General features: G+C 44.2%; 1 long non-coding RNA gene across 2 annotated transcripts; it reads left to right on the top strand.

Annotated features, from left to right (window-relative positions):
* The first annotated feature begins 2,659 nt into the window (after nucleotides 1-2,659).
* Nucleotides 2,660-13,142, top strand: LOC116581527. Of its 2 annotated transcripts, none has more exons than XR_004282088.1 (3): nucleotides 2,660-2,766; nucleotides 11,464-11,627; nucleotides 12,969-13,142. It is a non-coding gene; the product is annotated as an uncharacterized LOC116581527 (long non-coding RNA). The 2 variants fall into 2 exon arrangements; XR_004282089.1 differs by lacking the exon at nucleotides 12,969-13,142 and adding an exon at nucleotides 12,520-12,778.
* The last annotated feature ends 2,038 nt before the right edge of the window (nucleotides 13,143-15,180 follow it).

Here is a 15,180-nt window from a genome sequence, read left to right as displayed (position 1 = left end):
AAGTGTAGCCATCCCAGGGCACTGTGTTAAATCTGCCAGGAAAACCCCCAGCCCCACTAGCGTTCTAACCCTGCCCCGGGCTCTAGCTGTGTTCACTGGGGTGGAAATCTCATTGTGGTTCTAGTTCGTTCATGTTAAAGTGAAAGTCCTTGGACTCAAAGCTGAGGATTTGGACTTAAAAAGCTATTTTTGTTTCACTTTGTTTTTCTTCAACTTGCTCTGGACAGCCCATGCTTTGGAGATGTTCACAAATCAAGCTAATTGGCAGTCATTTTCTGGTACTTGCCAAAATATCCATGTTTGTATGATAAAGATAGAAGATACAGAGGACAGAAAACAAACGCCCATACCAACAACTTGGGGCCACTTTAACCCCAAGCCCTACCCCATCTTCCCATACTTAAATCTTTACAGATTCCAGTGGATTCTACTCTTTTTTTTTTAAAGATTTTATTTATTTATTTGACAGAGAGAGAGAGAGTTCACTCACAAGTAGGCAGAGAGGCAGACAGAGAGAGCGGGGGAAACAGGCTCCCTGCTGAGCAGAGAGTCCAATGCGGGGCTCCATCCCAGGACCCTGAGACCATGACCTGAGCCGAAAGCAGAGGCTTTAACCCACTGAGCCACCCAGGTGCCCCAGATTCTACTCTTAATATGTGCCCGAAATGCATGCTTCCCTCTGGATCCCTGTAGCCCCTGTGGGAGCTCAGTCCCCTCCTCATGGTCCACATTTTTACCTGCGGCTAAAATACAGTCTCCCCTAATTCCACATCCAAACCACTGCCAGTGATTCTTTTGGCTGATCCGACCCTATCACTCCCCTGCTTAAACTCATTCATCCCTTCAAAAGGAAATCAGAGTTCCCTAGCTAGATTTCCAGGCCATCCTTGGACTGGCATCTCCAACCTCATTGATCTGGCTAACTCCTGGTTATCCCTTTAAAGCTGGTATTCGTCCCCGGGAAGACTTTGTATTCCCCCCGAGACGGAGTTGGTAAGCTTGTAGTGTATTCCCACGGCATCCTGTAGATTCCACTAGCATCCTCGCTGCCCCCCTCCTTCAGGTGGTGAGTTCTCTGGGAGAGGGCTTTCATCCCTGTGTCAGCAGAGTCAAGTACAAGGCCAACACTGCATTGGCTTTGCCAGCTATCCCATGATGAGAAGATGGAACAATGACCTGATATGGAAATTGCCAAGGGATCCAAACAAGAACATGATGGGCTAAGAGATAAGACGTGCACGCATTCAACAAGTGTTCATGAGTCACCCCCTACCCGTGTCAACCCTCAAGCTAGGAGATGGAAGTAAAATGAAAACACCACCACCTCGGACAAATCCTTGCCCGACCTCCAACTTGAATCACACCAAGCCTCAGAAATAGCTAACAGTTTGCAAGACATGGAGGATACAGAAGAACATCTTCAACAACACCACTGAGAGGCAATCAGAAAAGTCTAGAATGTAGGAAACTCTCCAGGGGAAGTTACTTGGTTTATCCATAAAAAATAAATTGCTGAAAGAGGGAAAGAGGGAACCTATAGATGAAAAAAACTTCAAAGACATATCAATCGAATACAATGGATGACCCTTGAGTAAATCGCACTCAACAAGCCAACTGTATAAAAGATATTTATGAGGAAATTGGAGAAAGTTATTCATTGAAAGGATGTTTGACAACCTTAAAAAAACAATTGCTAATTTCATAAGATGCAACATTGGCATTATGGTTATGCATTTTTGAAAATACACATACATACTGACACATTTATAGTTATCAGGGAAGGGCAGTATAGATGAAAAATGACTGACCATAAACTAATCATCTCAGAAGCCGGGGGATGGGCACTGGAGGTTCCTTGCTATCCTTTCTACTCTTATGTGTGTTTGAATCTTTGCAGAACAAGTTAAAAATGGTAAACTTAAAAGAAGCCCTTATTAGCATGTTACAATTACAATAACAGACACTAACAAATAATTACAAATAAGTTGTTTACAGTTGGAATAAGGCCAGAGATACTTATGACCTGTGATGTATCAGTATTGAATTCCATTTAAGGGCTATAGAAAATGCTTTCTCAACATTTTGTTTTGCTAAGATCAGCAGTATTTGGTGGGTCAGGGCTAAAGCCCTTCCCATCCATTGTCAAAATCCCTGTAGGCATGTCCACCAAGATATGGTTTTCTTTCCAAGGTTTGGGGTAAAATCTAGGGCCAGCAAGTGCCAGGAATCCAGGTATAATATAGGTCTCAATGCTTATGCTTGGAAGGGATTCAGCAACTTGTAAAAGCTGATCACAGCACATCCTAGTTATTATACAAGCAAATTCTTACTGAGCCTACCTAACTACTAAGAATGGTCTGACTGTATACATTAGAGTGAATTCGTAACAGTGTTGCCTGTCCCTTGTATTTCCTTTGATGCCCATAGTGAATGATAAGAAGGGGGAGGCTTACAACTGATTTGCTGGCTCTGTTTAAGCCTCCCTTGGCCCCCAATTTATCTCTGCCACTGCCCCTCGTCATCCTTGTTCCTAGAGGGCATTTGTGACCATCACAAGCTGTTGTCATGCCAACAAGTTGTGATTTCATAGGCATTTTCCTTTCCTCGCTCACTCTACTGGAGAATAAATTTTAATAAGGACAAGGAGAGATGAGGGATTTTGAGGAGAGAATCTGCCTCTGTGCTGGCACAGATTGACGGCACAAACATTTCTATTAGGAATGACAGAACAGCAGAGTCAAGCTGGTTGTGTATAAAGCAACTACGGTCTGCAATTAAAAAGTACTTAGGAGATAGATACTAAATATCATTAATATCACTAATATCATTAGAGATTAAATAGGCTCTATTCTTGCTTCTTTCCAACAAACTATATCTGACCCCATTTTTTACTGAAGAAATAGAAGTTTGAAAAAAATGACAGCCCCTATTAGTAGATAAAATGCAATATTTGCAAAATTAGGTTAGCCCTATGTCTTTACTTCCCCCCCATAAAATAACAGTTTATTACATCTTTGACTTCATTACTCACTGTGAGGTGTGTGTTTATACATATCATCACAAAACATAACATCTAAAGTACAGTTTCCTTCCTTGGGTGGGGGGAAATATATCCTCACCTTCTGGTGTGCATCAAGCATCCAGAGTTTACTCATGGTCCTGTAAACATAAATGTCAGCAGAAGAGAGTTGGAGAGGCAAAAAGCAACAGCTACAAAATACTATGCTACCAAAGAACTGCCCTGACTCATCCCACCTCTGTAAACCAACATCTAGGCTCTGGCAGTGAGCAGAGTGCATTTAGAACTAACACTGAGGGGGCCTCAGGGTGGCTCAGTTGGTTGGGTGTCTGCCTTCGGCTCAGGTCATGATCTCAGGGTCCTGGGATCGAGCCCCACATCGGGCTCTCTGCTCAGCAGGGAGCCTGCTTCTCTCTCTCTCCTTCTGCCCCCCCCCTACTTGTTCTCACTCCATTTCTCTCTCACACACACATAAATAAATAAAATCTTTTTTAAAAAAGTAAAAATAAATAAAACTATAACACTGCATGGTAAATAGCACCTTGCAGACCTCGTAGGCTTGTGGAGAGAAAGTGCTGGGCTGAAAGACGTCGGTGGACGTCTTTGAAGACGTTGGTGGAACAACCTATTTAACGACGCAATAAAATCAGAAATACATACCAACGTGAAAATCTAGGAAAGCGAGTGAGGAGAAACACTGAAGATAATCCAGGTCGGAGAAACTGGGAAAGGAATCAGATATTCACTACAGCCCAACCCACACAATGTAGGAAGCAAAAACTGCCCCCGTGACAGAAGACCTTCGTTCTCCAGATTCCTGAGGCACACTGAATTGGTCTAAAAGCAGAGTGTGTAAGAAACCCATCTATTTTTCTTCCTGTCCTGTCTCCTTGTACCATCCACCAAACATCTTTGCTGTTCAGTCCCTCCTTCCAGACATGTTTATGGCATCAGTCTCACTTCTGTGCAACAGAGAGTTAGATCCTCTGTTCAAAGGCTCCTCATCTACCCTTCTCCTTATTAAAATGTATTCCTACATAGAGTGAACATGAAAAGGAAATGCCTCTCACCTAACTCTACCTCAGGGCCTTCGCACCTGCTGCCTACATCACTTGGGTGGACATACCTTCCTTTTGCTTGTCTGGCTTCTTCTCGTTCTTCAGGCCATCATCTTGAGTGACACCACTCCTAAGAGACCTTCCCTGTTTCTCCTGTCATTCTATACCCCCACATCATTTTTTTCATGACACATACCAGAATTTCATCATGTTCAATTCACTTTGAATTGCCTGGCTCCACCACCATACTCCATGAGGGTGGAACATTTTGATCTTAATACATAAAATGATTTGAGGATCCAGTTCAGGAAAAAAATGTTTGCCTCCATAATTAGTGTGACTGCACAGGTGAGACTCGGAGGAGCTCCAATTTGATTTTTTATTTTTGCAAGAGTGGGAGATGGGGGTGGGGAAGGAGGGGCAGAGAGAGAATCTTAAGGCAGCTTCACGCCCAGTGCAGAGCCAGACTCGGGCTTGATCTCTTGACCCTGAGATTGTGACGGGAGCCGAAATTGAGAGTTGAACGTTTCAATGATTGAGCCATCCAGGCGCCCCATGAAACTGTTCCTTTTACATTAGGGGCAGTGGTGACTAGGAAATCCATGTCTCTTGCAAGTATAATTTTGGGATTATATTAAATATCTTTCTCTAAATCTATGTATTCTTGACTACTAACACAGAAAACCCAAAAGAAACTGTGAGAGGGGCCATGTGTCTAGCTTGGAAATAATCTAAATTATGAGCCTCTACAAAGAGCACTTTGAGGGATGGAGGGCAGATGTCAAAGATTAAAAAAATGAGTGTTTTCAACAGAGGGAACAAGACTAAGTCAAGTCATAGGATCCAGAAGGAGTGAAGAAGTATGCCAATTAAATGTAAATAAATGAATAATGTTGGGTGTATCCATCAGTAACTCTCTATTAAATAACAAGTAGACTTCTCGACATGGGCGATACCAAAGAAGGAAGAAAATGGGATCAACTCTTTTCTCAAAGAATATATAATTAATTATAGCAAGAAGAGAAATAGGTAGCAAACACCAGAAAATAATCTAATGAACTATGGAACTAAGTGGAAAAGGGGTGTTAATAAAGACACCTTTCGTTGTGGGGAGGGGCCATTGGAAATGGTTACATGGAAGTCATGCCAATTGCCCTAAGTCTGGGTCAAAGAGCAAGTTTGGGAAAGCAGAGAAAAGTTAGAGGCATTTCCAGGACAAGAAATGCACAAGCACAGCCATACACGTGCTGGCTTGCACAGAGCTGGCACAGAGCTGGTGGAAAGGATTTGGGTGGGAGGAAATTGGACTGAAGAAGCTGAAAGAGCTTCCGTTGACCAGATGGAGTTGATGGGATTTGGGAACATAGGTGAGGTTCATTGGGGTGGAGTCCAGAGCCAACCACCAAGAAAGAATTCTTGAGACAGCTTTGGTGCAAAATGGTGGCCTATGAAACCAGAGCGACAGGACCCAAGGGCAGAAGGAGCTGCTGCACCGGGATTCTGAAGGGTGGATGATTATATACTATGGGATTGGGAGAGATAAGAAAAAGGGAGGTTTCAAAAGGATTTTCACACGTTGTAGAAGACTCTCAGGATACCAGACGTCTTGCCATTGTCCAGTTAAGGTTTTTTTCCCTCCAGCAAGGCATTAACATTAAGATAGTTGGGAGCTTGGTAGAGGAGCATTTGCTTCCAGTATCTGTCAATGGACTGCAGGTTATAAGGACACCTAATTGGATCTACATTTCCCTCTGGAAGCTAGGTTATTGATAGAAATGCTTTGTTCTTGTAGATTGTTCAGATGTTTGTAAACTAAGGGAGACTCAGGTCTTGCGGGATTGTGATCTCTATACGTTAATGATTTGTTTTTCCTGTCCTGAGCTTTAGGACAGCCAGGAGTGCATAAGGAATGTCACATATATCCCATCTGGGGGGTGGGGGCCTTGTGGGGGTGTCAGCTTCTGCTTTGTCCTCAGTTTGCCTTCTGTTCCCTCGTGATTCCCCACCCTCCCTGGAACAATTTTGACCCTTAAATCTTTAAGATTGTTGGAGGTGGAAGGTCTCATCGGTAAAGTCTTCCTGTTGAAATGGGGCGTAGATATGTCCCTACCTATGGGTCAGTATTTGTCAGTGGGGGAATGTACATGGGAGTAAAGAAACGGGAGGCAGCTAGATCCCACACGGTCCACATAAATGAACCTCCTGGAGTAGAAAGGATCATCTGTCAGCTGGAAGTTACGGCAGTGAAGGAGTCTTGACACTAGGCAGGGATAATGAGGGAGCAGGAGGCTGGCTGAGGACAGAGCAAAAGCTGGTGCCTTGCACCCCTCTTCACCCATTCCCCTCCATATGTGTAGCATTCCTCAGGCACCCCTGACTGCCATAAAATGATAAATAGTTAACTTGCAGGGATTGCAATCCTGCAGAACAGGAATCTCCCTTGCTCTACAAATGTCCTAGAGACCTAAACAGGGAGGTTACCTTATCAATAGCACAAATTTCCAGAGGCAAATAACTCTCAGTTCCTGAAGCCCTAATGTCTCCCTCCCACCATAAACTGGAGGAGGCTGAGGTAGAAGGGAATGTAAATGATAGCCGAATCATAATACCCCACCAAGAATCTCCCAGTTATCTTGATGTTAGTGCCTGACCTAAAGATGACATTGATCAAGCCATAAGGGCAAAGACTCCCCCCCGGCACCTTGTAGGCCCTCCTTAATATGTGAAAACTCTGTTGAAACCTCGCCTTCCCCCAACCACAAGGTATATAACATGCCTACCCTCACAACCCGGGGCAGCAGCTCTTCCTGCCCACGGGTCCTGTCCCCGTGCTTTAATAAACCACCATTTTGCACCAAAGAGGTCTCAAGAATTCTTTCTTGGTCATCGGCTCCGGACCTCAGCCCATCGAACCTCACCTAAGTTCTAGAACTTCATCAGGGAGACACCGGAAAGGACAAAATAAGGTTAATATTGTAACTGAGAAAGAGAAGTCTGAACAAAAGACCTTTGATAGTTGACCTTTGAATAATCTTCCTCCAGCCCAGGACTTCGGAGCAAAGAATGTGTGGATTAGGGGAGACCTTGAAGTTCATCTACCCTAACACTTGAATCCCTTCTACCACTTCCTTTCCTCTTTTCTCACTACCTCTCAAATGTGGACAGAAGAAAAAGGATAGATGGGATTCTTAAAACTCTAGAGAAATCCTTAGGAGAACGTTCTCTTAGCTAAAGCCATGATCGCAATAACCTCAGGAAAACAAATTACAAATCAAGTTTAGGAATCACTTCTTTCAACAGTGTAATTTTACAAGGGAGCTGACTCTCCCAAGGGCTCCCAAAGGCTACAGGGCTGGCAGAGCTCCCCCCTGGAGCCCAGCTCTCTGCCTTCGACCAAGACTTCCCTGGCTCTGTTTTGCAAGTACTCCATTTCTCTTGCTATGCATGAAAAATGCTAATAACCTTCTCTCTCCAAACATCCTTTCCCCAAGGAATAATAGATCCTGGGAAGAGAGTGGTTTGCTATCTTGGAGGGACATTATCATTTTTATACAAATGCTAAAACAGTTCTGAGCTCTCAGCCTGAACTAAACTACCTTCCTCTTACCTGTGTCTCACACCTGGGGGAGCTTGGTTTAGGGGGGAAAAAAAAAGAAAAGGAAAAAATCCAGTGGAATCCATTTCAAGGGTTCTATCTTAAGCCTCTCAGTTTGCACTCAATTTGTTTTATCACATAGTGATAGGAATTAAAGGCCTTCACTACAGTTTAGGCAGCTTGCCAATACCTATTTTATAGCAATAAAATATGTACAAATTAAGGAATCTCATGTGGAAAATTCATTCAACAGCCTCAAAAGCCAAATGAATGGTAATTACTTTGAACACAATGTGGCAGCAATCAGGCACGATTGGATCATGCTTTTAAATGTACGTCTACGTTTTAAGAACTAAGATAATTATGAATTATGAAAATAACTAACAGAGACAATGGCTTAGCAAAGCTGTTGTTTATGAAACATGAAAGGGACATTTTCAGAGGAGTAGGGGGAATGAGTCGTTCTGTGCACCTGCCAGGGAATATTGAATATGACACAGGGAAGAGTACAAAGCCAGGATGGGCTTCTCCTCCAGGCTCTCTCGTATGGGGATTGCTACTGCCGAGCTCCAGGGTTTGCCGAGGATGAAAGCAAGGGTGGGGGAATAAGGGAGTTTCCAGGCCCACTTCCCACGCAGCGTGGGATTAAACACACATCCATCATGGCGCTCATCACAGTTTTAATAACACCGGGTTATGCCTAGAAACACGGATGAAAATGTTCTCTGGTTGATGAGTTGCCAAACCCCTTTCTCTAAACACAATTATGCTGAGAAACATCTCTTAGAATGGAGAGATGTGAGACAGGGTTTCTTTTGCCAGTCTCCTAAGATGTGAGATCTTAAGGAAGTCGCTTCACCTCTCTCTTCCTCAATTTTCCCAACTTGAACGTGATGGGGGAATTGGCCAATCAACCTCTGACGCGTCTGGTGTCTTCTGCAAGGCAGTTGGTGCCCTCTGGAGTGGTGAAGGAGGTGGCTTGGGCAGTGAGCCAGGGGGTCATGGAGGGGCAGAGCATACCAGGTGGGGGAAGGAGTAAGGTCATAAGACACGGGCGTGTCTGGTGCCCTTGAGGTCACAGTGGCTGGAGTGAATGAGGGAAAGAACAAGAGGGTAAAATCGAGGCCAGATGATGTTGGGCCTTGAAAGCTACTGTGTGTTGGTTCTACCCCTGGGGCAAAATGGGAAGTTTGACTGGATTGTGAGCATAAGAATTGCGTGATCTGACTTTGTGTTTTCCCGGGATCCATCTGACTTGTGGAGGGAGAAAAGAGGGGAGGGGAGTTAAAGGAGAAATGGGGAGGCCAAATTAGGAGTCTGTGATAATCCAGGTAAGGAACCAAGGTACCAAGACAACAGCTTTACAGGTAGTGATGAATGGTCAGATTCTGGATTCTCCCGGGGAAGGCAGGGGGAGGGGCCCTGGGCAGGACTTGCTGCCATAAGTCCTACCTACCAGTCATAAGACTGAGAATCCAAACAACCTCCAAGATTGATGTGGTTCCCCATGGCTACAGATGTTGGTGATTCTGCTCTGAACTCACAGCCCTGACACCTTTCGCTTGAATTTCTAACTTTCCCATCAATTTTCAAGTGCCTACACATTAGTCAGGTTCGGTTTCAGGATCTCTACCCAAAACAGGACCCCACTGTCAGACAACAAATGGCCTATTGCAGAGTTTTATTGAAACAATGTAAAAATGGCCATCTTTTCAAAGGCCTGCTGTCATAGACTAGGTTCTCTCAAGAAAGCAAAGCCTGAGACAAGGGCTGGTTATAGACAGCTTATTTGGGGGGAATGTGATCTCGGGGAATAGGAGTGGAATCTTTGAAAAGTCAGAGAATGAAGGGTTCTGTCAGGGTTCTCTGGAGAAACAGAATCCATCTATCACTTCTCTCTATCCATCAAGAGATTTATTTTAAGGAATTGGCTGGTGCAACTGTGGGGCTGGCAAGTCTGAAACCCATCAGACAGGCCAACAGTCTGGAAAGTTGGGCAGAATTTGCTGATGCAGTTTTGAGACAGAACTTCTTTGGGAAACCAATTTCAACCAGTTAAATGAGGCGTACCCATATTACCAAGGGCAACCATTTTTACCATTTTTACTTAAACTCAACCGAGTATAGATGTTAGCCACATCCACAAAATACTTCCATAGCAGCACCTAGATTAATGTTCAATTACATAATTGGATATCATAACCTAGCCACGTAACACTAACAATCACAGGAGATATGGAAGAACATTTGCAAAATATATTCAACATTATTTCCTTCACTGTATCTGTGTTCTTCGGCAATGTGACATTGTGGCTTCTCTCAACAAGAACTAGAGTATATTTTCCCCATCACTTGAATCTGGACTAAGCTTGGAATGGACTTTGACCAAGAGAACGTGTGAGAATTGACACTCTACACTTCCAGCCTAGACACTAACAAGATTTTTTTTTTTTTTCTCTCCCCTCTGTTCTCTTTGTGGCTCTGTAACCTCCACGTGAAGAAGTCCAGGCTGCTGGCTAGAGGACAAAAAACCATGATGACATCCCACCAATGGCCATGCTAGAATATCCCAGATATCTGGGCAAGCCTGGCCCAGTTAAGCAAAACTACCCAACTTATGCACTGATTTATGAGCCAAATGAATGGTTTTGTTTTAAGAATTTATTTATTTATTTGAGGGAGAGAGAGAACACAAGTTGGGGGGGAGAGGCAGAGGGAGATGGAGAAGCAGACTCCTCACTGAGCGGGGAGCCCAACGTGGGACTCAATCCCAGGACCCTGGGATCATGACCTAAGCTGAAGGCAGATACTTAACTAACTGAGCCACCCAGACGCACCACCCCCTACAATGAATGGCTTTTTTTAAATCTTAAGTGAACAAAATTTGGAATGGTTTATTATATAGCAAAAACTAACTAATACAAAAGATAAGGGTAAGCAATCCAGCCAGTCACTGCTATGGGAAATAGGAGGTCAGTCCTATTGGAACCCTGTGAGAAGCTATGTAGAATGACCTTCAGGACTGTATATCTGAGAGTCACTGGCCCACTTCCTCTGTGACCAAGACTTGCTCCAGGGGATGTTAATGGATTAATTTTTGGACTGTGCATGTATAAATATCTCCAGGATCCCTGTATGGGTGCCATGCTGCAGCATCAAAGAAGCCCTGATCAGAAAACAAGACACACGTGGTGTACCTGGGTCAAGTTACTATATATTTACATATTTTGGCAAGTTGGATTTCTGTAACAACGGTTGGAGCAAAAGATGGACTTAAGGGATATGAAGAGGGGCACATGGGATGCCCGGTGGAACCCATCACTCGCATGACTATGATCTGCCCAAGCTCACTGTTAAGTTTGACCCACAATGGTCCAAGGTGATGAATGGCTGAGAGCAATCTCCACAAAGCACATCATATGGCAGATTAATGGACTAAGCCAAGATCTCTGCTACTACAATTGGCCTTGAGGGTACAATAGATACTCATACTTCTTATCTACTACTCTTCTAGATCTCCTTTACTTTGGCCAGCACTTCAGCAAGTCTAGGATGCTTACTACACGGATGACCCCGATCTTCTGCAAGGTGTCTGGTTCCTAATTGACTTGGCCTTTCCTGAACTGTGTTGTTGCACTTCCCCATATCTAGCTATCCTAGGGCATGGAAGCACCAAGAAGAGCCTTACTGGTTACTTTCTATCCTGGTTGTTGTAGCTACATCCCAAATTCTTCATGGTAATCAGGAAAATTATCTCTTATAAAATAATAACTCTTTCCTTTGTCTACCAGGTCACACAAATGAGGAGCCCAGTATGACCAGGTGGAGGTCTTAGTCCCAAGTTCAATGGAATTCTTCCCATGTTTCCCTGTGGAAGGCTTTCTTCCTTGGAAGCTAGGACCTCTATTCCAGCAGGACCTAAAGTTTCAGGGATAAGAAGAGTACATTTTTTTAGGTATGTTACTAGCTGTGATGGTAAGAGGAACCAGGCCTACTTCCACTGTTTGATCCTGGCCAAGAATTGTATTGTAGTTTATATGACATATTGGCTATCGGTTCAATGCATATAATGTATCACAGGACAAATACCCCAACTCCACAGAATTTTTGCTCCCTGAACTGACACATTTACTGAGACTTTAAGACACCATTCCTTTATTTTATTGTGGCTGTTTAGGATTGATGTGGTCTATGATAGGACCAGTAGATCCAGCAGTCATGTGCTCTTAGTCACACTTCTTGGGCCATAAAATAGATCCATTGGTTTGAAGCCATGTGGTGGATGATCCTCTGTCAGTAAATAGGTCATTTTTATGGTAGTACTGGCTACCATACTGGAAACAAATGCAGGGAAGACAGACCATATCTGGAATAAGTGACAATTCAAACAAAGACATAAAGTCCTCATCTGTAGGATGGAAGACCAACCTAACAATCTGCCCCCAAATGGCTGGGTGGTCTCCTAATGGATGGCACCATGATGAACGCTCAGTCAATCTCTGCTGTTAGCCAGTCGGGTATTAGCTAGATCAGTCATGGTAGTAGCTAGATCAGTCTCAGCCCAATGTATAACCTCCATCCCTTCTTCCATGACCACCTTTTTAGTCCATTGTACAGACAGCAATGTACCCTGAGAGAGAGGATAGCTAACCTCCATCAGTGAACCGTCTTATCTACCTGGTCACTGAGTGCTGTGAGGAATAGTCTCTCTGGTGATGATTAAAACAAGACTCAAAACTCAGCCCACATTGTGTTCATTCCAATTAGTTTACCCACTTGCCTCTGCCTTAAACTTCCTTTTCACTGCTCTTTCAGTCTTGTCCCCTTTCATGCCTCTGACCAACCAGACAAGCCATTCACCTTTGCCAGGAGAACAAGGACAGTGACAACGTACGCTAGTCACAGCTCTGCTGCTTGGAAGTATCTGCTTTATGTTTTGTTGTTCAGGGATACTCCAGTGTGTGTCGGTCCATTTCCATGAGCATGAATGTATTCAGTGTGATCATTTATATATTAAGATGTTACAGGAACATAGGCACATGTTAACCCAACATATAATTATACATAAACATGTATAATTATGTAGCTATATTGATTAAAATTTATTGATCTATGAAATACACCATACATAATGTATATAATATATGATATGCATAGTATATAATTATCTAGTATGTTATAGTATGTTGTAATTATATAATTACACACAACTATATATTATATAAATGACTATATATTTACATCTAACATTAGCACATTAAATATATTAACCACGGCTGAATTTCTCCTCTATCAGCTGATCCGATGGAACACCATGAATCCATAAGTGTAACTTCAAGGAGAAGCATTAGCCCTAGAGAGGTACTTAATATCCAAGTCTAGACCATCTGTTCGTGTTTCTTATTAGTGCCCTTGGGAATTATTCAGACCCAGTTCTAAATGTCCCATTTTCATCATACAATAAACTGTTGCTCTGCCTACTCAACCTTATGACTCAAGTATATCTGAGGATCCCCAGCTAATGGTGGGCAACTTGGTCACGTCATAGCCCCATGATGGCCCATGGGTGTTCAGTCTCTCCTAAGGCACAACATGCCAAGAGATGACTTTCAGATAGCAAGCAGCTCTTTACCACAGAAGGCATGGCCATGCTTCAGAATGCTTTGGAGTCCAAGGGGTTAGCGCTCTGACTCTCTAATTGAAATTTGTGGGTATCTCTAGCAGCATCAGACCTGCTGGGGGATATGGCCTTAGGAACACTTCACTTCAGAGGGTACCTGGACATTGGTCCCTCTGAGAGCCTCTTGGTCACATGGCATGTCCACCAATTACAGAGGAGGAAAGCACTGACCCATCAGTGGACTTCTATCTCTCATCGACAGGGGCTGGCCCAGAGGGCAATAATTCCCTCCCATTTGGAATCTGAACGTGTTCAATCCTGGGAAGTTTCCCACAGGTGTTCACTCCATGGCCTCTGAGAAAATCCGAAACAGAAGGAGTGAGTCATAGTTCAGTGATAACAAAGAGTTATCAGACCACCTATGAGTGAAGCCAGATTTTAGCAGCAATGACTGAGGTAAAAGTGGGCCAAGAGGGGTGAGGTGAGACATATCTACTGTGTGAATGGAGTATAGAAGAAGGACCAGTGATCTTCTCAGAGCCTCTGTTTTCACATGCAAAATGGCGCTGTCAATCAATGTCTTTCTACCATAGGCAGCCAGGCTCCATCCCATGGGAGCCCTTTGGAAAACCATGTGGATTCACCTCATAACTTTCCCACTGAGCAAAGTTGGACTGTTTATTCACCAACCTCCTTCACCCACAGGCCGAGAGTTTCTCCTAGGAACTCCTGACTCTTCCAGCATGTTCCTGAACTCAAGAGCAGAGCGTAGTCTTGTAGCTGGAGAACCCTCTCAGACAGAGAGATACCTAGCCCACGGCGGGCCAGCAACAGATAAGTGACCTCCAGCGTGGGCCAAGAACTGGGCCCCAGCAATGTTTCCAGGAGTCTCTCTGCCTCTTTGAAAACAGGAGGGCAGCGGAAGGGGCCAGGTCCATTGGGATGGTTGCTTCTCAGAAATCACCTTGTCTTCCAAATCCTTTATTAATCCCCTGACATCACTGAGCATCTGGTAAAACTCTCTTCCCATAAACACATCTCCAGAGCACTCCTCGAATGTGTCCCCATTTTGTTTTTGAACAAACCCATACCTTCTTCATTCTCCCATTCCCCAGCCAGTGCAAGTTTTGAGATTTCCTAACACTACCGCCTGAAGCCTTTGTGCAGGGAGCTGCAAAGTCAACGCTGTGATTGCCCAGAAAGAACAGACACGCTGTACAGACATTATCTTAGAACCACTACAAAAGACCTCTTCCCACTTTATTAAAAGTGGCAGACAACGCCAGAGCGCTGGAGCGCAGGGCCAAGGAGCTTGCAAGGGCAATCCTCGCTCCGTTCAGTGCTAATAGGCGACAAGTTCTGATATTCCAAGAATTTCTAATTTGTGCCTGCTTTCCCGTTCCCAGAGCAGATACCCAAATTGATTCTGCCTACTTCAGGCTCAATGTGTGAAAACGCTGACTGACAGAAACACCTAAGGGTAATGCGTCTGCCAAGTGATTGGTTAAACAGCTATTCATTTTGAAATATATCTTCGAGAAGCAGAATAACAGAGGGCCACTGTAGTGTGCGGCCCATTAATTATACAGCTGACAAGAAAATTACCCTTCGGATCAACATGAGGGAGACTCGGCGGGATGGGGGGTTGGGGGCGGAGGGAGAACAACATTCAACAGGGTTACCCAGGGTTACCCGCACAGCGCACTGGGGCTCCCCCACCTCCCAACCGCGGGGAGGAGGGTGTCGGGATCTAGGGCGGAATGAGCATCTCTGTGCATCCTGTCCGGGTGATTTAGGGGAATTTATTGAACTGGTTAGGCCTCGCGGTCCCTCACCCTAGGATGGAGATGACCAGAGCGGCCTCAAGGACAGCTACGCAGAGCAAATG

This window comes from Mustela erminea, chromosome 20, assembly GCF_009829155.1.
Source record: "Mustela erminea isolate mMusErm1 chromosome 20, mMusErm1.Pri, whole genome shotgun sequence".
NCBI classification, from domain to species: domain Eukaryota; kingdom Metazoa; phylum Chordata; class Mammalia; order Carnivora; family Mustelidae; genus Mustela; species Mustela erminea.
This window is presented reverse-complemented; position numbering and strand designations above follow the sequence as displayed.